Genomic DNA, 21,328 nt, shown 5'->3' on the forward strand with positions numbered 1-21,328 from the left:
AACCTTAAATTATATAATCTCTCCAATTAATTTTACTCTTGAACTCTGGGTAATATTCCGGCAAATCTACTCAGCAGTCCCACCAATTTATGCTTCACAATCTTACAGGGCTTTCCATAGCTCCAAAATAATTTCTACCCATTGTATTCCTCCCAAGAACATGGAAAGCAGAGTTATGCACGTGTTCAAGATTAGTGAGCTCATGATAAAGTAACCAGATGAAGCCAGAGAAGAAATCTAATAATAATATACCTTTACACTTTAGACTTTAGAGATACAGGCCCTTCGGCCCACTGTCGGTGCCGACCAGTGATAATCCCATACACTAACATTATCCTACACACTAGGGATAATATATTGGCCATAAACCTATACGTCTTTGGAGTGTGCGAGGAAACCAGAGCACCCGGAGAAAACCCACGTGGTCACAGGGACAACGTAAAATCTCCGTATGGACAGCATCTGTAGTGAGGATAGAACCCGGATCTCTGGCGCTGTAAGGCAGCTTCTCTACTACTGTGTCACGATGCCGACCTTAACAGGGACTTATGCCAGGAGTACAATGGCATAGATAGCAGAGTGTCCCATAGAAATGGCAGAAAGTAACTTGCAATATGGAAGGATAGAACAACTTAGAATGCTCAAATGTAAATATTAAGCTTTGGAAGTAGACAATCAGCACTGTTCACAAGATAACCATGGTGATTCATTTCCTAGGCATAAAATCTGTTTCTGTGATGAGTCAATAACCTGCTGCGATTTAGTTAGTGAGTGCAACATCGAGCATGCTGTGAGGCAACAGGAGTCGGCACTGGAGCAATAGGGTGCAAGTGTCTGGCCACGCGTATCTGTGTGGTAGCAGGAAAGCAAGAGAATTACAAACTATCAGCAAAAGAGTTATTTGTTTGCAACTTTTGTTTCATAAAATAATTTCAACATATATTCTTAGAAGTCTTTCTACATGTTAATGTCAAATTGCAATTGTGATTAACTTAAGCTAATTCTGTATATTGAAGGAGAAGGCACTAAAATAATAATTACCTTATTAATTTAATGGCAAGTACTAAGGTTCTAATGTTCCAGAGTATTAAGCACTAGAAACATTTCAAAATAATGAATCTACATTATTGGCGGTTAAAAACAAGCTAAAATTGATGAGCCAAGAATTTCCCCTGTGCGTTAAAACATTTCTGGGAGACTCCTAATTATCTTTAAAGGACTTAAACAAAAATCACAAAGTTCATTTGTGCCAGTTCCAAAACAGTACGGATAGTTCCTTCGTGTAACTCGATGCTGTTTAAGGTAGACCATGTATTAAGGTGAAATCTTCAATAGCAGTAGAACGGTTCCTCTGAGTACAGGTGCACAACCTTTTATCCGAAAGCCTTGGGACCAGACACTTCTCGGATTTTGAAATGTTTCGGATTTCCGAATGGAAGATTTTTTGAGTAGATTAGGAAGATAGCGCGGGCGGCTTGAAAAGTCTGGAGCGGCTGCCTCCTCCCCGGAGACCGGGGAATCATTGTAAATCATTGCTTAAATGTTAGTCACTTAGTTTGGAGGGATTTTATGTGGTGGGGGGGGGGGGGGTTGAAGGGGGAAACTTTAATTCTTAGTCCCCTACCTGGTCGGAGAGGCGGGGAGCGGGCAATGCCTTACCGGGTCGCCGTGCAGTAAGCTCCGGAGCGCTGTGGCCGCCGACTCCCAACATCGCGGAGCTGGGGCTGCGGGCATCCGGCCGCGGGCGGCGCCGGTTGGAGCTCCGACCCCGGCAACTCTACCCCTGGCTGCGCGGCGCTCCAAATCCAGCGCCGCCCGCGGCCGGACGCCCGCAGCCCCAGCTCCGCGATGTTGGGAGTCGGCGGCGTCGCAGCGCTGGGATACCAGCGGGGAGTGGGCAATGCCTTACCGGGTCGCCGTGCGGTAAGCTCCGGAGCGCTGAGGCCGCCGACACACAACATCGCGGAGCTGGGGCTGCGGGCGTCCGGCCGCTGGCTGCGCTGGATTTGGAGCACCGCACAGCCAGGGGTAGAGTTGCCGGGGTCGGAGCTATAACCGGCGCCGCCCGCGGCTGGACGACCGCAGCCCCAGCTCCGCGATGTTGGGAGTCGGCGGCCACAGCGCTCCGGAGCTTACTGCACGGCGACCCGGTAAGGCATTGCCCGCTCCCCGCCTCTCCGACCAGGTAGGGGACTAAGAATTAAAGTTTCCCCCTTCACCCCCCCCCCCCCCTTCACATAAAAGCCCTCCAAACTAACTGACTAACATTTAAGCAATGATTTACAGATGTTTAAGTGTCCCCCCGGTCTCCGGGGAGGAGGCAGCCGCTACAGTAGTACAGACCTGGATTGACCAAGGGTCGTTTCGGGTCAAGTTTGGCGCCAAACGCGAGCTTTGATGTGCAGACAACATCCTGGAAAAAATGTCCGGTTTTCGGAGGTTTTCGGTTTCCGGAACTCCGGATAAAAGGTTGTGCACCTGTATTAAGCTCAGGAAGCAGTCTTTAAAGGATCATGTTACAATTCAACTGACTCCAGTTCAGATTATTGGTGCTGATGACAAGGGCTGAACGCTGACACTGGATGGGATGGTGGCAGAGAAGAAACTGCACACTTCTGAAGAATAGAGCATGCAAGAGGCTGCTTTGTTGGGCAAAGGATGTTAAAGGCAGAGGTTTGCCAAGGAGGTGGCAGTTTAGTTTAACTTAATTTAGTTTAGTTTAGTTTAATAGAGTTTAGTTCAGTTTAGTTTAGTTTAGAGATACAGCATGGAAACAGGCCCTTCGGCCCACTGCAGGCAAAGGAGAATAGTTTCACTTGACAACATGTTCAGCACGGACATCGCAGGCTGATGAGCCTGTTCTCCTCTATGTTTTATGTTCAGACAGCACTCAAACATTCCCAAACACTGTCAGTCTCATGCCCCTCCCATCCGAGGACATTGGTCTTGGTCTGACCCTTGTTCATTCCTTCCAGTTTGGACCTTCCCTCAAACCAGTCGGAGCATCTTAGGGATCTGAATCCCTCCACCTATATCAATTCTCCCATCATATATTCATTCAATGCATCTTCATATTTTTGCTCTCATATTGGGGATATCAGAAATTTGGGTGCTTTGCGATAGAACCATTGTCTGTGAAAAAGAGCTGCTGATGACCTCATTTTGCAAGCTGCTGGACCAGGCCCCACAATGTCTGGAGTTTTGCAGGATTTGCAGGAAGCTTCTGCACCTGGAACCTTTTTGTTGGCACTCTTATTTTGCAGAGCAAGAACGCTGAATGCATGCATATGATTGGTTGTGGAAGTTTTAGGTTCTTACTTAGTTTCTACTTTGTTTCTGTGTCCCCTGTGGATACCCGTAATTAGTCCAGATAGTGGCCTGCACCTGGCATGTTTCTTTATGCCCTACGAGTGTAACTACTTTGTTTCTGTGTGTTAGGAATGAGATGCATATTGATCTATGATTGGGCAAAGCAGTTGCCTCCCAATGTATTTTTGCGTCGGTATTGATTATTGGCTTGTAGGGGTTGCCTCCCCCAGTAATGTAATGCCCTTAGTTTGTGGGGGTATTAAAGGGTGAACTTTCGGTACGGGCATGGCGGTTGTCGCTTTCTTCTGTATTCTTTACGCGAGGCTAGGGTGGGCTCGAGTAAGGAGTTCTGAGTCTGGTATTGAATACAATAAAATAGTGCTGAGGTTGCGAGGCCTCACAGGCTCTGATGGGGCCGCTTTCAAATACTTTACCGTCAGCGGCACGGACAACTTTGGATCCAGCAGCAGAGTGACTCCGTTAATGCATTCATTCCACAGTGAGTTCAGTTCTCTCCCTCCCCACTCCCCCCCCCTCCCCTCCCCACTCCTCTCCCCCCTCCCCTCCCACCCCCACCCCCCCCACACCCTCCCTCCCGCCCCTCTCCGTACTCGGGGTCTGAAGCACGTTCGGGGACCAGACCCAATTTGTGGCCATCTTACTTAGATTCCCCCCCCCCCACTGTGCAGGACAAGAGGATTTTTCCCTTCAATGAAAAATAAAAGAGTTATCAGTGTTTAAAAAATGTTGAGATTCTCTCTACTGTCAATCACGCCATGAAGGCCACGCCCCTTCCGATGGGAGGGTGGAGGGATTATAAAACCCAGAAGTATGGGTGTGGCTCAGTCTCTGCAAGATGGGGGAGGGAGAGGGTCACGTCTCTCAATCTGAGCTGCGAATAACACTGAACACATGTATACTGAACTGGGGGGGGGGGTTACTGACCTTGAGTGCCCTTAATGTGGTTTAGAAATGAAAATGTGGTTGGTTTGTAATAAAGCACAGCAAATGGTTGGTGATGGTTGGTTTGAAATTAATCACAGCACATGGTTGTTGGTGGTTGGTTTGAAATGGCAAATAATTAAAAGTCTTAACTTGACAGCTTCCTGTTTGCACTATATGTTGATTTTAAATAAAATGCTACCACTTACGGCTGTGATTTTTGGACATCTTACTCAGTCCCTCTCCGCTCATCAGGTGCAGAGGATTCTTCCCATCAATGAAAAATAAAAGTATTATTAGTGTTTAAAAAATATTGAGAATGTCTCCCCTGTCAATCACGCCATGCAGGCCATGCCCCTTCCGGTGGGATGGGGGAGGGATTATAAAACCCGGAAGTGTGGGTGCGCCAATGTCTCTGCAAGATGGGGAGAGAGAGGTCACTACTCTGTCTGAGCTGTGAATCAACTGAACACACCGAATGTCTACTGAACTGTGAGTGCAGTGTTTATGTGGTGTTTCGTGTCGTTTTATGGTGGTTTTATGGTGGTTTTATCTTGCTTTCGCATTCGAATATGGTGGCCTTGCACCCTGCATGAAATGGTATGAAACTGCATTTGAATTTGGTGGCCTTGCACCCTGCTTGAAGTGGTATGAAACTGCACTTGAATTTGGTGGCCTTGCACCCTTCTTGAAGTGGTATGAAACAGCACTTGAATTTGCTGTCCTTGCACCCTGCTTGAAGTGGTATGAAACTGCTTCTGGTGGCGCCATGCTGGACTAGTAGTCGCACCATTTAGCTCCGCTGCTGAAATTTCGCGATTTTTTGCGTTAAAATCGTGACTGGAGGTCGGGACCGATTCAAAAACTTACTGGAACCCCTGGACGTCGCGCTGATGACGTCATCAGTAAGCGCTGTGAATTAAACGGAGGATAAAGGCTTTAAATGAAAAAAACGTCTCCAGCTCAGAGAACAGCCTCAAAACAGCTGCTGAAAAGCCAGAAACCTGAAGAACTTACCTCTGAAGTGGTTTCTGTAATGGCTACAAGATCCAAGACTGAGATGGCTACTGAGGAGAAAAATGAACTTGAGGAGATAAAGAATTTGGTAAGAGAACTAAGAAAGGATATTGAGGCTGGAAATTTAAAAATGATGGAAAATATGAATGCAAAAATGATGGAAAATATGTCGAACATCAATGCTGGCAATCAAAAAGTTATTGATTGCATTGGCATTTAAAAAAAACGAATTGATGATGTGCAAGAAGAGCTAACGGGGAGAATTGATAAAGTGGAAGAAGATTCCACAAAGATGTTTGAGGCTTCTCGGATTTGCATGGTGCATGAAACTGTTTCTTCATATGTAACTGCAATGAAAAACATGGAAACAGCTGTTGCACAAATGTCTGAAGATATGCAGGGAATGAAGCTAGAACTAGACAGCCTCAAGAGTCATCTGGCAAAAGTCTCGGATAAATGCCTCGATCTCGAAGCTTGTTCAAGACGCCAAAATTTAAGAATACTGGGAGTAACAGAGGGAGCAGAGGGAAACAACCCCTGTGAGTTTACTGCCAACTTACTCAAACATGTACTCAATTTACCCGTGGAACCGAAAATTGAAGTGGCACATCGAGTACCCAGATTTAAGCCAAGATCACAAGTAGGTCCAGCCCACCCACGACAGATCATAGTCAAACTTCAGGACATTTCAGCACTGGAAGAGCTGATGAAAAAAATCAAACACGGAGTGAAGATGATGTTTGGAAACGACTCTATCAAACTTTTCCGGGATTATCCCTATGAGATCGTGCAAAAGAGAAAATAGTTCTCACAGACAAGACAGATTCTCCAAGGAGTTCAAGATGTCAGATGTGGCGTTTTTTATCCAGCCAGGATGCGCATTACTTTCAAGGGAAAGGAGAAATCATTCACTAATCCGGACTCAGCGCACAAATATGCCCAAGAAATTGTGGCAGAAACAGATGATTAATGAATGCAGCGGGATGGTATGGACAAATTATTTCTCTTTATTAGTTCACAGAGAACGCTCGAAGATAAGGGAAGAAACACCATTCTCTAAAAGTCTAAAATGGAGGAGTATCTCCATGTGTGCTGGTCTAGACACCTTATCTCCTTCGGACGCTTTGGAATTTAACTTAAGGACATTCTTTGTTCAAAATGAAGGAAAGACTGATTAACAACGGAGAGACGAACAGGAGAGCCGAACGTGGAAAACATCACAAGGACAAATGGCGGTTTAAGATGTTAAAATAGTTTCACAAAACATAGAGAATTAACAATAATTAACAACACTAATATAGAAATATAAATGGAAACTACCCTGAACTATATAATGGGCAAAATGTAATAATGTTTTAAAAAGACAGACTATCCCGTATATAGAGCGAGACAGTTAAGCAGGGATAAAGAAATAACAAATAACAAATTTTAGAACTAACGTAGATAATATCACAAGTTTTTGTGCTATGTACTTCGTGTGGGGAAGGGAGGAGACTCAGGCACCTGGCATAGTTCCAGGAGCCTGATTCTGGTTAACCCTCTCAGCCGACAGCTGACTATTATCAAAGGCATAACTATAACTATAAATAGTTAGTAGATAAAAATGTTAGATATATAAGTTTCATAGTAGCTGAACATACGATTTGATAAGTCTTAATGAAATATATATATACTGTAATTGGGTGAAATACAACTGATTTTGAAAAGGTCCCTCCCTCCTAGTCTAAGAGTAATAAAGGTAGCGGAGCTAATCGCATAACATCAACATCGGAACTCGAATTGATGTCAAACCCCACAGACTTGTGGGACACTCATTACAGTGTCGACCACTCTAGACACTGTAATTTCACTTGTTCAATTTTTTTTTAATCACAATATGTCACAACTATGTGGTTTTTTTTAAGGACAATCGCAAAAGGGATCTACCAAAGGAAGTCAGTAACATAAACGTTCCCAAAATATCCAGAGTTTTGCACCATAATAATTAAGGGTATTAAATTCAGTGAAAATGCAAGACGATAAACAAAATAAAATGGGAGGAATCACATTCTGTAGCTGGAACGTAAGGGGCAATGAACCAATCAAAAGGGGCAAGATACTAGCTCAGTTGAAATCATACAACACAGACATTACGTTTTTACAAGAAACGCATCTTAAACACCAAGATCAGATGAGATTGAGGGCGAATTGGATAGGCCAAACGTATCACTCTTCACACACCTCGAAATCCAGAGGTACCGCAATTATTATTCGCAAAGGAATACCATTTAAATCAAAGAACATTATATCAGATAAGGAAGGGAGATATCTTATAGTTACAGGAGAGATCCATGCTACACCAATCACCTTGGTAAATATATATGCGCCCAATTTCGATAATCCTCAATTTTTCAATAAAATCTTGAATACAATCACAGAGTTCAAATACCAAAATGTTATAATTGGCGGAGACTTCAACTGTGTTTTAGACCCGTACTTAGATAAATCAATGCAAAAACAAAGACGTATTATGAAATCTAAAACTAGTGAACTCTTAAATACATACACAAAAAACACATATATAACAGACGTTTGGAGGATCGCGAATCCGACTGGAAGGGAATATTCGGTTTATTCAACGGTACACAAAACATACTCACGTATAGATTATTTCCTAGTGGATACAAAACTAATCCCTTACACTATGAACCCTAAATATCACACCAATACGATTTCAGATCACTCCCCGCTAACTTTCTTTTTAAAACTGGAAGGAATGTCTACGAATAAATCGTTCTGGAGGTTTAACTCGCAAATTTTAAAAGACCCACAAGGGAGTATATAACTAAAAAAACAGATGGACTTCTTTTTTGAGACAAACGATACACCAGACATACCGCCCACTTTACTATGGGAATCCTTCAAAGCATTTATTAGTCATTATCTCATACCAAGCCTTTCAAAACAAAAAGAATAAGAACGAACAAAGACAATTAGAAGAACAAATCAGACAACTAGATGTAGATAATGCTAAAGATCCAACTATGGATAAACATAATAAAATATTAATATTGAAATTTAAACTAAATAAGTTATTATCAGAGAAAGTTCTAAGACTATTCCAAATTACAAAACAGGAACACTTTGAATTTGGGGATAAACCCCACAAACTTTTGGCACGCCAACTGAAAAAACGGGAAAAAGACCACACAATTTTAAAGATTAAATCAGATAGAGGGGAATTATTAACACTACCTAATGATATCAATAAAAAATTTGCTCAATTTTACCAGAATTTATACACATCCAAAACGCTAACAGATAATAATAAAGTTTCAAAGTTCTTGGACAATTGTAATCTTCCAAAACTAGAATTGAAGGAACAAGAGGAACTGGGAGCACAAATTACATCTAAGGAGATAGAAGACACAATAAACACACTAAAGAATGGAAAAAACACCAGGACCAGACGGATTCAGTAACGAATTTTATAAATGTTTTTACGACATAGTTACACCATGTTTACAGAAAATGTATACATATACTTTTAAAGAACAAATCCTACCTGAAACACTAGCAGAATCAACGATTACATTAATACTTAAAAAAGATAAAGACATAGAAGAACCAGGCTCATATAGAGCTATTGCAGTTAAATACGGATCAAAAAATATTAGCGAAAACACTAGCTAGAAGACTAAGTAAATATGTTAGTAAATTAATAAACGAGGATCAAACGGGATTTATACCCAAGAGACACTCATTTAATAACCTGAGACATCTGCTTGAATTGAATTGATTTTATTTGGGACAGTGCATATTAATAAACATTTGCATGTAATATGCAAGATTGTAGCCAGTAGCTAATTTCCATCTTTAGTCCCACACAAGGTAAACACATCCCAAACAAGGTAAAAACAAAAGACAAAAACAAAAACAAAACAAACAATATGGTTTAGCCTGCAGTCATAACATAGAATAAATAACAAACACTCGACACAGTTTAAAGTCCCAAAGTCATTGTCTCTTCCCTCCTTGCTCTCCCTCTGTGCTGAGGCAATCCAAGCCTCCGATGTTGTGGCCCCGCCGGGTGATGGTAGGTAAGTCCCGCAGGCTGAATCCGAGCTCCGCAAACTCCGCGGCCCGGGGCGGTCGAAGCTGCCGAAGCTGCCGTCCTCCAGTCCTGCGGACGCAGCTGTAGTTGCGGGAGCTCCGGAAAAAAGAATTCGAGCTCCAGATGATGTCGTCCACTGGCCCTTGGCCGAGCCTCCGAGACTCCAAAGTCGGGTCGGAAGTTGTGCCGCACCGCAACCACAGCCCTGAAGTCGGCCAGGCTCGCGTTGGTAAGTCCTGGCTCTGCTCCACAGCCTCCACAGCCTCGAGGTCGGTCGCAGTTGGAGGCCGCTAGCTCCGCGATAGGCCTCAGCGCAGACGGACACGGAGACGGGGATACGGCAGGAAAAGTCGCATCCCCCCGAAGGAAGAGCCAAAAAACACACCACACCCACCCCCCCCACACACACAGCCAAACAAACTGAAACAAACCGCAAAAACAGGACAAAAGAAAACAAAAAATAGAAAAGACAAACGGACTGCAGGCGAGCCGCAGCTGCAAGGCAGCGCAGCCACTCCCATAACATAATGCATTCACACAAACCACAAGAACAAGAGTTATCAATCATTTCATTGGACGCATTTGATCAAGTAGGATGGGATTATATGATTAAAGTATTGCAAACATTTCAAATGGGAGAGAACTTCATCGCAGGGATAAAATTATTATATAACAAACCTACAGCTAGAATATTAACTAATAATATACTATCTACGAAATTCCAATTATCAAGGGGCAATAGACAAGGATGTTCATTATCACCGCTGTTATTTGCTCTGGTAATTGAACCTTTAGCTGAAAAAATCAGAACACACCCGGATATTTACGGTTATAATACAAAATATTCAAATAACATAATATCTTTATATGCAGACGATGTACTGTTGTACATCACAAAACCCCAAATTAGTATACCAAACATATTAAATCTAATTGAGGACTTTGGATCTTTCTCAGGATGCAGAATAAACTGGAACAAAAGTGAAATTATGTCGATAAAACCGAAAGACTCAACACATCTCTTAAAATTCCCCTTTAAAATAGCCACAGAAAAATTTAAATATTTGGGAATTGAAATTACTAGAAACTATCATGCTATGTTTAATGCCAATTATAGTCCCTTACTTAAGAAACTAAATAGTCTAATCAAATTTTGGAAAACGCTCCCGATGTCTTTAATAGGTCGAATAAATGCTATAAAAATGATCTTTCTACCACAAATCGTATATCTATTTCAATCAATACCTATATATCTTCCAAAAACGTTTTTCAAAAAACTGGATTCAGACATTACAAATTTTATATGGGACTATAAATCCCACAGAATACAAAGAACACACCTTAGTAAACCCAAAGAGCTGGGTGGTCTAGCGCTCCCTAACTTTATGTACTATAATTGGGCAGCAAATATTAAAAATATGATTCACCTGCTGGACAATTCTACCCAGCAGGTGGACTGGATTGTAATGGAGAGAGAGGACTGCTCTCCGTGTAATATAGGAGCGACTCTCCTTTCACCAATGAATCTGAATAACAAAAATTACAATAGAAATCCAATTATACATAGCGCAATTAGAACTTGGAAACAAATAAAACAGAATCTAAAATTAAGAAATCTATCTCTTTTAATGCCAATAGTCAATAATCCATCGTTTAAACCTTCTACTATAGACAAATAATTTACACGATGGGAAAGAATAGGAATCAAAACACTCGGAGACTTGTATGAATTCGGAAAATTATTATCATTTCAACAATTACAACTGAAATATAATTTGAGAAATAATCAATATTTTAAATATCTTCAATTGTGTGACTATCTGAAAAAATACACAAAAGACTATCATAACATGCCTCCGGACTTACTGGACGAAGCATTGAAGACAAAGGCCGAATCAGCAAACCTAATATCATACTTATACAACACTATTTTAAATATAGAAATACCTACAACTGATGGTATTAGAAGAGACTGGGAACAAGAACTAGCTATAAAAATTTCAAAAGAGAGCTGGGATAAACACTTACTATATGTGTATAAATGCTCGATCAGCGTACGACATACTCTAATTCAATTCAAAACATTACATAGACTATACTATTCAAAAACAAAAACAAATAAACTTTTCCCTAACGTCTCACCCATTTGTGATAAATGTAAGTCTCATGAAGCTACCATAGCGCACCCTTGTTTTTTGTATCAAAATCCAAAAATTCTAGAACGAAATATTTGAAATCTTCACAAAACTATTTAAAATAAAACTCATACCAAAAGCAGAATGGATTATTTTTGGAATAACGGAAGGTAGCCCTGAAATAAACGTATTTCAAAAGAATTTACTTAATTACGGGCTAATAATGGGAAAAAAGCTTATACTCAAATTCTGGAAATATGCTCCTATACCAACAATAAAAATATGGATTTCAAACATGTTCAAAACATTACATCTGGAAGAGATAGAAACATAGAAACATAGAAATTAGGTGCAGGAGTAGGCCATTCAGCACTTCGAGCCTACACCGCCATTCAATATGATCATGGCTGATCATCCAACTCAGTATCCCGTACCTGCCTTCTCTCCATACCCTCTGATCCCCTTAGCCACAAGGGCCACATCTAACTCCCTCTTAAATATAGCCAATGAACTGGCCTCGACTACCCTCTGTGGCAGAGAGTTCCAGAGATTCACCACTCTCTGTGTGAAAAAAGTTCTTCTCATCTTGGTTTTAAAGGATTTCCCCCTTATCCTTAAGCTGTGACCCCTTGTCCTGGACTTCCCCAACATCGGGAGCAATCTTCCTGCATCTAGCCTGTCCAACCCCTTAAGAATTTTATAAGTTTCTATAAGATCCCCTCTCAATCTCCTAAATTCTAGAGAGTATAAACCAAGTCTATCCAGTCTTTCTTCATAAGACAGTCCTGACATCCCAGGAATCAGTCTGGTGAACCTTCTCTGCACTCCCTCTATGGCAATAATGCCCTTCCTCAGATTTGGAGACCAAAACTGTACGCAATACTCCAGGTGTCGTCTCACCAAGACCCTGTACAACTGCAGTAGAACCTCCCTGCTCCTATACTCAAATCTTTTTGCTATGAAAGCTAACATACCATTCGCTTTCTTAACTGCCTGATGCACCTGCATGCCTAGTTTCAATGACTGGTGTACCATGACACCCAGGTCTCGCTGCATCTCCCCTTTTCCTAGTCGGCCACCATTTAGATAATAGTCTGCTTTCCTGTTTTTGCCACCAAAATGGATAACCTCACATTTATCCACATTATACTGCATCTGCCAAACATTTGCCCACTCACCCAGCCTATCCAAGTCACCTTGCAGTCTCCTAGCATCCTCCTCACAGCTAACACTGCCACCCAGCTTAGTGTAATCCGCAAACTTGGAGATATTGCCTTCAATTCCCTCATCCAGATCATTAATATATATTGTAAATAGCTGGGGTCCCAGCACTGAGCCTTGCGGTACCCCACTAGTCACTGCCTGCCAGTGTGAAAAGGACCCGTTTACTACTACTCTTTGCTTCCTGTTTGCCAGCCAGTTCTCTATCCACATCAATACTGAACCCCCAATGCCGTGTGCTTTATGTTTGTATACTAATCTCTTATGTGGGACCTTGTCGAAAGCCTTCTGGAAGTCCAGATACACCACATCCACTGGTTCTCCTCTATCCACGCTACTAGTTACATCCTCGAAAAATTCTATAAGATTCGTCAGACATGATTTACCTTTTGTAAATCCATGCTGACTTTGTCCAATGATTTCACCACTTTCCAAATGTGCTGCTATCCCATCTTTAATAACTGACTCTAGCAGTTTCCCCACTACCGATGTTAGACTAACTGGTCTGTAATTCCCCATTTTCTCTCTCCCTCCCTTCTTAAAAAGTGGGGTTACGTTTGCTACCCACCAATCCTCAGGAACTACTCCAGAATCTAAAGAGTTTTGAAAGATTATTACTAATGCATCCACTATTTCTGGAGCTACTTCCTTAAGTACTCTGGGATGCAGCCTATCTGGCCCTGGGGATTTATCGGCCTTTAATCCATTCAATTTACCCAACACCACTTCCCGGCTAACCTGGATTTCACTCAATTCCTCCTACTCCTTTGACCCGCGGTCCCCTGCTATTTCCGGCAGATTATTTATGTCTTCCTTAGTGAAGACGGAACCAAAGTAGTTATTCAATTGGTCCGCCATATCCTTGTTCCCCATGATCAACTCACCTGTTTCTGACTGCAAGGGACCTACATTTGTTTTAACTAATCTCTTTCTTTTCACATATCTATAAAAACTTTTGCAGTCAGTTTTTATGTTCCCTGCCAGTTTTCTTTCATAATCTATTTTTCCTTTCCTAATTAAGCCCTTTGTCCTCCTCTGCTGGTCTCTGAATTTCTCCCATGCTGCTTTTTCTGGCTAATTTGTACGCATCATCCTTCGCTTTGATACTATCCCTGATTTCCCTTGTTATCCACGGATACACTACCTTCCCTGATTTATTCTTTTGCCAAACTGGGATGAACAATTTTTGTAGTTCATCCATGAAGTCTTTAAATGTCTTCCATTGCATATCCACCGTCAACCCTTTTAGAATTAATTGCCAGTCAATCTTGGCCAATTCATGTCTCATACCCTCAAAGCTACCTTTCTTTAAGTTCAGAACTATTGTTTCTGAATTAACAATGTCACTCTCCATCCTAATGAAGAACTCAACCATATTATGGTCACTCTTGCCCAAGGGGGCACGTACAACAAGACTGCTAACTAACCCTTCCTCATTACTCAATACCCAGTCTAAAATAGCCTGCTCTCTCGTTGGTTCCTCTACATGTTGATTTAGATAACTATCCCGCATACATTCCAAGAAATCCTCTTCCTCAGCACCCCTGCCAATTTGATTCACCCAATCTATATGTAGATTGAAGTCACCCATTATAACGGTTTTGCCTTTGTCGCACGCATTTCTAATTTCCTGTTTGATACCATCTCCAACTTCACTACTACTGTTAGGTGGCCTGTACACAACACCCACCAGCGTTTTCTGCCCCTTAGCAGCTCTACCCATATCGATTCCACATCCTCCAAACTAATGTCCTTCCTTTCCATTGCGTTAATCTCCTCTCTAATCAGCAACGCTACCCCACCTCCTTTTCCTTTCTGTCTATCCCTCCTGAATATTGAATATCCCTGGATGTTCAGCTCCCAGCCTTGGTCACCCTGGAGCCATGTCTCCGTGATCCCAACTATATCATAGTCATTAATAGCTATCTGCACATTCAACTCAACCACCTTATTACAAATGCTCCTTGCATTGAGACACAAAGCCTTCAGGCTTGTTTTTACAACACTCTTACCCCTTATAGAATTATGTTGAAAAGTGGCCCTTTTTGATTTTTGCCCTGGTTTTGTCTGCCTGCCACTTTTACTTTTCACCTTGCTACCTATTGCTTCTACCCTCATTTTACACCCCTCTGTCTCTACGCTCACACATTTAAGAAACTCTTTCCCTTTAACTCCATCCTCCACTATCCCATTCGACACCCCACCCCCCTTATTCAGTTTAAAACCACCCGTGTAGCAGTGGCAAACCTGCCTTCCAGAATGCTGGTCCCACACCTGTTAAGATGCAATCCGTCCCTTTTGTACAGTTCCCCCTTACCCCAAAACAGATCCCAGTGATCTAAGAATCTAAATCCCTGCCCCGTGCACCAGTTCCTCAGCCACACGTTCAGGTCCCGTATCTCCCTGTTACTGCTCTCGCCAGCACGAGGAACTGGAAGCAAACCGCAGATAACAACCCTGGAGGTCCTGCTTTTCAGCATTTTTCCAAGCTCTCTAAAGTCACGCTGCAGAATATTCATCCCCTTCTTTCCGACATCGTTTGTGCCGACATGCACTACCACTTCCGGATGTTCACCTTCGCCCTTGAGGATTTTCTGCACTCTGTCCGTGACATCCTGGATCCTGGCACCAGGAAGGCAGCACACCATCCTCGCATCCCGTCTATTGCCGCAGAAACCCCTGTCCGTACCTCTCACAATGGAGTCTCCCACTACAATGGCGTTGCCTGCCTTAGGCCTTTTTGGTTTTGGCTCAACAGCCCTATTTGCATCACAAGCCAGTCCACCGCCCAGTGTAAACACCTCTTCTGTCCCGACAGCTTCTAAGTGGGTGAACCTGTTCACAAGAGGTACAACACCCGGGGAAGTTGGCTTTCCATGCTTCCCTCCCGTTCTCACTGTCTCCCACCTTCTCTCTTCCAGTACCTCCTAGCAGACAAAGCAGACCACTTCCAAAAGACATGGTCTGCATTTATGGACTTATTACAAGCATAAGGTGCAATAGTAATTTAAAAAATAAATGGTGCCAGGATCTGGTAATGGGGGGTGAAAAATACGGTTGGTATATCATTTGCAAACCCAACGCAAGAATCCCAAAACAGATATTCCACTTTGTGCCCCATCCAGGCCAAATAATACCAGAGGACAGAGCAAGTATTTAGCAATTGAGAGATTCAGAGTGGAAACAGGCCCTTCAGCCTACCGAGTCCTCTTCAACCATCGTTCACCCATACACTAGTTCTGTTATCCCATTTTCACATCCTACACACAAGGGGGAATTTACAGAAGCAAATTAACTTACAAATCTACACATCTTTGGAGTCAAATAAGTTCTCACATTATTTTCAAATAACGATGAAAGGGGGCATGCAATGGCCACTCTTTTTGGTACCAGCACTGTGTGGGGATTGATATGAAATTTACAGAACATAGAATTCTGTTTTCAAAACTAAAATAGTAAGAGTTGCAGATAAAGGGAAATGTAAGTTGAAACAAGGAAAATATATGAACCATTTTTCAAAATACCACACAGCTTGTTCAATCTCCAAGGCAACAAAGGGCCAATTATTTCAGCTGAGTATCATTAACATGAAACATCCTTTTGTAATTAACTGTTAATAATTTATACTCTTGAAAATGTTTTAGAGTATACTTACTCAAGGTGGTAGGTTATGTTTGTGACTGAGATTTGCAGTGGAAGAATGATATGTTTTTAAGGATGGTTTCAGTTAAATATAAAGTAGGATATGAATATTTCATTGGTGTTGAATCCCTGCTGAGAGATATGTAAATTGCAATGCATTTCAATTAGGCCCGGTACTCTTTAGTGAAGTCAAAGAAGCCAAATAGTTTAAAACATTCCAATTTTACTTTTAATGATCATCATATTTTAGAATGACTGCAGAACTAATGAATTCATAAAATTGATGAAATTCATGAAATTCAGCAGATTGACATCGAAGGAACAACAAGCACAAAACCCTCCTGATTACATATACTTTGTGAATAAAAATAACAAAATGCGTCAAACAGTTATTCATAATCACCTTATCTTCAAATATCAGGAAAAATGTAAGTAAATATAACCATTAGATGCTGTTATCTTCACAATATTAATGTTACTGAATGGATAGCTATTGTTAAAAAATCTCAATAACAGCATTGGATGACAGAAAGTAGAATAGTTTGGAAATATTTATTCAATGTTTGCTTGGTTTTATTGAAGTAGTGTTTACTTTTTGGCCTTTTCTATATGTATATGGTGCTGTATTGAAAGTTTATGTTAAGATCTTTGGTTGTGTGAACTGAGATCTATTGTTCAACCACATTAAGGACTATTCTATATTCATATTGGAGAAAATGGTATGTCTCTGTTTAGTTTACTCGTGTGTCCATTCTGCATGCCTACTGTGATCATTTTTTGCCTGATGAGACTGTTATGGAACCAGTAGACTCCACCAGTGGGGAAATAGAACAATGGGTTAAATTGAAGGGGCTGCTCTATCTCTGTTGACTTTGCTGGGCTTCCATGGATTCCAAAAAGAGAGCTTTGAGAACTACAGTGCTTTCCTGGATGCTCTTTCTCCATTTGATCAGATATTCTCTGGGGATTTCCATAAATCTGATTTTTATTTTCAAGAAAGCTTTGAGAACTTATTTGAAATACTTGCTCTGTCCTCTGGTATTATTTGGCCTGGATGGAGCACAAAGTGGAATATTTGTTTTGGGATTCTTGCGTTGGGTTTGCAAATGATATAACCAGCCCATCAGAACTGATCAAATGCAATGAGATCCTCAGGCTAAGATGCTGACATTGGCTTGGTGACTCTGCTAGTGGATTCAGGAGATCTTATGGAGACAGATTTGGTGGTACTGCTCCAATATTTCGAGATCTGTTTTGAGGAAGGTCATAACTCTGAAGTATGCAGGAGAATATTATAGATGTTACTTTAGATTGTAGAGATATAGCATGGTAACAGGCCCTTCGGCCCACCGAGTCCACGCCGACCAACGTACACCAGCAGTATCCTACACACTAGGGACAATTTACAGAAGCCAATTAACCGACAAACCACTTCTTTGGGATGTGGGAGGAAACCGGAACACCCGGAGAAAACCTACTCGGTCACAGGGAGAATGTACAAACTCCATATAGACAGCTCCCATGGTCAGGATCGAACCCAGGTCTCTGGCGCTGTAATGCAGCAACTCTACTGCTATGCCACTGTGCGGCCATAGGAATAGGAGCCAGCTGGTAGAGCATGTGGTGTACCAGAGGGATTTGTGCTGAAATTCTACTATAATACATTAATAAGTTGTTCATGATTGTAGGCAGTATGATTAGTAAGTCAACACATGATATGGAATTTGGTGGCATTCTTCGTGGAAAGGGTAGTCATAGACTACAGGATGAAATTGATGAGTTACATGAATTTAATCCTGTATGAGGTTATGCTTTTTAGTAAGGCTAGGACACACACAATGAATAATAGTGCTGCAGGGAGTATTGAGGAACAGGGAGACCTTTTTGTATAAAACCAAGGATCCATGAAGATAGAAAAGGTGGTGATGGGTCATACAGGATACTTGTTTTCATTACCTAACGTGTGGCATGTGGGATACAATTTAAAAGACATGTGGACAGGTACATGGATAGGAAAGATTTAGAGGCATATGAACCAAATGCAGACACATGAGACTAGCTTAGATGGAGCATCTTGGTAGGGTGATTTGATCCAAAGGGCATGTTTCCATATTGTATGACTCTATGACTCTATTAGGAAGATTATAGTACAATGTTATAAAACATTGGTTATACCACAAATGGAGTACTGTGTAGTTGCATTGGGGGAGTGCATACATGAGATTCAGCAGGACGTGGCCTGGGGTGGAGCATTTTGATTATGAAGCCAGACTGGCTAGGTGGGATTTGTTTGTCTTGGAGTGGAAGATCTGATTGAGGTGTATAACATTCTGATGGGCACAGGCATGAACTTTATCTCTGGTTACATACAGTATGTGCCCTTAATATATTAATACATTTTGATTATTTTCTTAATCTTGTCAATTAGTGATAGTTTGTGCCACTCTTCATTTATTTTTAAGTACCTTCCCTCACTTTCTATACTTCTGAAATGGAGCTTAATTTCTGATCCATCACTGAGTTACTCCAGTATTTTCTGTCTACCTTTTATATATCCGGAGATGTTGCTTGTATCCAGAGATTCTGCCTGTCCTGCAAAGTTATTCCAACATTTTGTGTCTATCTTTGATGTAAACCAGCATCTGCAGTTCCTACCTGGATTAACTCAGCAGGACAGGCAGCATCTCTGGATAGAAGGAATATGTGACGTTTCGGGTCAAGACCCTTCTTCAGACTGTAGAAGGAATGAGTGACGTTTCGGGTCGAGACCCTTCTTCAGACACATGTACCATTTTTTACATACATATTCTTACAAACATTGTATGTGTGTATATACGTGTATATGCATAAAAAATATAAATTTAAAAAAAAAAAAACTTTATTCAAAATGATTAAAAAAAATATATACAAAACAAAAACAGTGCAAAAACTCTTCTGATATTCTCAGCGGCTATACATACATTCAATAGCGTTATATTTGGTAGTGTTCTCAAAACTATCATTATCCCAAGCACCCTTGCACCCATGTGATCCCCTGGGTTGATAAAAGGGTCGGTGGGGGCGCTGCGAGCCGGCAGCCCTACCAGCAGTGTGTTTGTTTTTTCTACTTTTTTGTTTTTTTAGTGTGTCTCAATGTGTGTTTTTAATGTTTCTCTGTGTGTCTTGTGTGGGGGGTGGTGTGGGGGGGGTAAGGGGGAAACCGCTTCGGTCGCCTCCTCCACGGAGAAGAGCTCCGACCGCCGGCCTGCGGCTAACTTCTAACTGTGGGCGCGGCAGGGACTTACCATCCGGAGCGGGATCCCTCGCTGGGGATCCCTGGAGAGGAGCTCTGACCACCGGCCCTGCGGTCCGCGGTGCTTCTGATTGCGGCGCGGCGGGGACTTTAGATCTTCGACCACCGGCATGCGGCCTACACCATCTTGAAGCCGCGGTCTCCGGTGGGGAAGCACCGATTCAGGACTTACCTAGACATACCTTGTCTGCACATTTAGACACCTGCAGCGGCGACTGCGGAGGTTTGTGGTCCCGACCACGGGGGGAAATGGAGGAGGACTGAACAAATGTTGTACCTTCCACCACAGTGATGAATGCTGTGGTGGATGTTTGTGTTAAATTTTTATTGTGTACTGTGTGTTCTTTTTTTTATTGTATCGCTGCTGGCAAATTCATTTCACTGCACTTTATGTGCAAGTGATGAACAAAACTTGACTTGACTTGATCCCTTCTCTTGTTTATCTTGTTTATTATATTGTTTAGTGTACTATGTTTATATATACTGTTGTGTTGCTGCAAGTAAGAATTTAATTGTTCTATCTGGGACATACGGCAATAAAACACTCTTGATTCTTGAGTGTTTGTAAGTATGTTTTTTTCAAGAAGTATGTTATCTTCTGTGCTACAGTATTGTTTTCATTGAGGAGACAGATATACAATTTCACAACATAATTGACCACTAAGGTCACTGAGTGGGGCCAACATGATGCTGCTTTATGTTGGTCACATTCTTACAGCAGATGGAACAGCATCTGTAGCTGTCTTTCTATTGCCCCCCCCCCCCCCCTCATCATCGTCAGCTCAGTTTATCCAAGCTCACAAAGTGTTCGGCAGAACTGTGGTTGGGTTGGCCAATTAGTCTCTACTGTTGCTTGATCAGAAGCAGAGGGCATGGGTTTAACGTGAGAGGGGTAAGATTTAGTTTAGGTTAGTTTAGTTTATAGCTACAGCATGGAAATAGGCAGATCAGCCCACCGAATCCATGCCGAACATCGATCATCTGTTCACACTGGTTCTATGTGATCCCACTCTCTCCACATTAGGGGCAATTAGAGAGGCCATTTAACCTACACACCTACACATCTTTGGGATGTGATAGGAAACAAGAGGACCCAAAGGAAACCCACACGTTCACAGAGAGAACATGCTAACTGCCCACAGAGAGCACCCGAGGTCAGGATCGAACCCAGGTCCCTGACACTGTGAGGCAGCAGCTCCACCAACTGCGCTACTGTGCCACCCTTAATAGGAACCTGAGGAGCAACTTTTTCACTAATAGCATTGTGGGTATATGGAAAGAGCTTCCAAAGGGAGCAGTTGAGGCAGGTAGTATAACAACATTTAAAAGACATTTGGATAGGATAATGGTTGGGAAGGGTTTAGAGGGATATGGACCGAATGCAGGTAAATGCATCTAGCTTAGTTGGGGCATCTTGATCGGCATGGATGAGGGGCCAGAGAGCCTATTTCCTTCTACATGACTATGATTATATGGTCTTTGCATCCTTCTTTTACCATATAAAGAGGGAAGTCTTCTGAAACTGATTTGCCTTTTCAAGACTGGGTCAACAGTAGGAGCTATCTGGGCCACCAAAGGGAGGCAAGTGAAAAATATTTTACTGCAAGGAGCAGGTAAGAACCGATGATATCAGGACGAAATAAATTACTTGCCCCACCAAAATCCCGTGGCTTCACA

At 42.0% G+C, this 21,328-nt stretch overlaps 1 long non-coding RNA gene across 1 annotated transcript; it reads right to left on the reverse strand.

Moving 5' to 3' along the window:
- Window positions 1-460: 460 nt before the first annotated feature.
- Window positions 461-18,889, reverse strand: LOC116984545. The gene is made up of 3 exons (XR_004415061.1): window positions 18,877-18,889; window positions 14,515-14,519; window positions 461-534 (listed from the first exon to the last, which is right to left on the reverse strand). It is a non-coding gene; the product is annotated as an uncharacterized LOC116984545 (long non-coding RNA).
- Window positions 18,890-21,328: the final 2,439 nt, after the last annotated feature.

This window comes from Amblyraja radiata, chromosome 2, assembly GCF_010909765.2.
Source record: "Amblyraja radiata isolate CabotCenter1 chromosome 2, sAmbRad1.1.pri, whole genome shotgun sequence".
Classification (NCBI taxonomy): Eukaryota; Metazoa; Chordata; class Chondrichthyes; order Rajiformes; family Rajidae; genus Amblyraja; species Amblyraja radiata.